Consider the following 2086-nt stretch of genomic DNA (forward strand, 5'->3'; position numbering starts at 1 on the left):
CAATGATAATATATATAATATAAGTATTAATGTATTATATTTAATACTATAAAATAAATTACTGGGTATAAAATATTATATAATACATATATTTATAAATAAAATATTATTTTTAAAAATTTATACATATATAAATATATATATATTTATATATATATATATATATATATATTATATATATTATATAATATATATATTTATAATATATTATATACATAAAAAAGGAAGATGGGGGAGAGAGGTCCACCGCACCCCAGTTGACCTCTCTCAAAAATTTTTCGAGAACTAGCTATTACAGAGATAGGTACAAGTATGGGGATAAGAAAAATAGCGTTTGGATGAAAATTAGGTTGTTCCCGAGGATAAGAAAAATATTAAGTAGTCTTATATAGAAAATGGAGGTGTTGGTGGGAATAACTGAGAACTACTATTCTCGGGTAAAAAATTGGCGTTTGGATATAAAGGGGGGATAAGGGCCTATCCCTATCCCTATCCCCTAACCAAACACTGCCAGAGAGTTCAAAGTGGCGAATGAAGCTCGCAGGGTTGGGGTTTTGCGGTTTTTGTGGGAGAAACGAGCAGGGGAGGTCGGATATAGATTTGTGAACTTTTTTGGGCCGGGTTGGGCTGGGCTGGCACGTCAACCAAAAAGTGCTAACATCTGTACCATCTAGGCTGTGTTAAGGTGTTATTTTTGGGCAGTTTAAACTTTGAAGCGGTGTTTTTATTTTTCTCAATTGATGTAGTTTTCTCTTTGTTTTCACATCCAACGTGTTTGCCGTTCAAGTCAACGTGTAAGATTTGTACGTAGGAATTATCAACGCATGAGATTCCTACAAATCTTAATTTAAAGATGAAATTCCTACAAAATCAAGGACTAGTGCTACTAGGGACATTCTAGTTTAATTCCCTACTATATATAAATGTCAACTGGCCAGATTCAGGGCGAATTTTTAAAAATTCGAACCGACCTGACTCCAAACTTGAAATCCGAATTCGAACCGAACCCGAACCCAATGGATTTTCAATATCCATATCCAAACCCAAATCCGACAAACATTTCAAAACCCGAACCCAAACTCAAATCTGAAACAATTATTTCTCTCTTCAATATTTCAAAATATATTACATTAAATTTAAAATTTTAAAATACAAATTCAAATATAACATCAAATGTTTATATACATATTACATATAATAAAAAATAAATTTGGGTTTGGTTCGGGTTCAGGTTCGGGTTGGATTCGGTCAAAATTGATATCCGAAATGTCGATGGTTATGGATACTCGAAATTTTACCGGAACCGGAATTTAAACGGAGCGAGTTTATTAAATGCTAAACAGATATGTATATGGATATTAAAAATAAAAATTCGATGGATATAGATTCGGATATCAATTTTGACCGAATCCAACCCAAATCTGAACCCGAACCGAACCCAAATTTATTTTTTATTAGCTCCTTTGGCAGAAGTTGTAATCAGAGCTCTCACCTAGGGGTGGAAACGAGCCGAGCTCGAGCGAGCTTACCTCAGCTCAATCTTGGCTTGAAATTAATTTCGAGCCTAAATTTAGGCTCAAGCTTGGATTGAAATTAATTCGAGCCAAGCTCGAACGAGCCTAACTTCGAGTTGAGCGAGCTCGAGCCCTAAACGAGCTACTTGAAATTCTTAACATCGTGAAATCTATAGTTTAATTTTTATAAAACATTATCTAAAATTTGATATAAAAAATATCTAATAGTTTAACATTCAAAATGAATGCATAAAATACGATATTATAACACTAAAAAAATTAGGAAAAGCGACTCAGCAAGGAAGTAAAAAAAAGAGAAACAAAGCAATTAGAGTAAGATTTTGCTAGTTTGGTTTTGTTGGCCCAATAATTTAAATTCTATATACATATAATAAAAATACATAATATATATTATTTTATAAGAGTCTGGCTATTATGCTATTAATAGCACGAAACACTTGGTGCTACCAAGTTTTCCGCCTTTAGATCTAACCTTTTGATCATTTTCTCCCGTTAGATCATACTATTCAACTAACCACCCACTCAACCCTAGGGGGCCCACATCATCCTAA

The sequence above is a fragment of the Ananas comosus genome, unplaced genomic scaffold (assembly GCF_001540865.1).
Source record: "Ananas comosus cultivar F153 unplaced genomic scaffold, ASM154086v1, whole genome shotgun sequence".
NCBI classification, from domain to species: Eukaryota; Viridiplantae; Streptophyta; class Magnoliopsida; order Poales; family Bromeliaceae; genus Ananas; species Ananas comosus.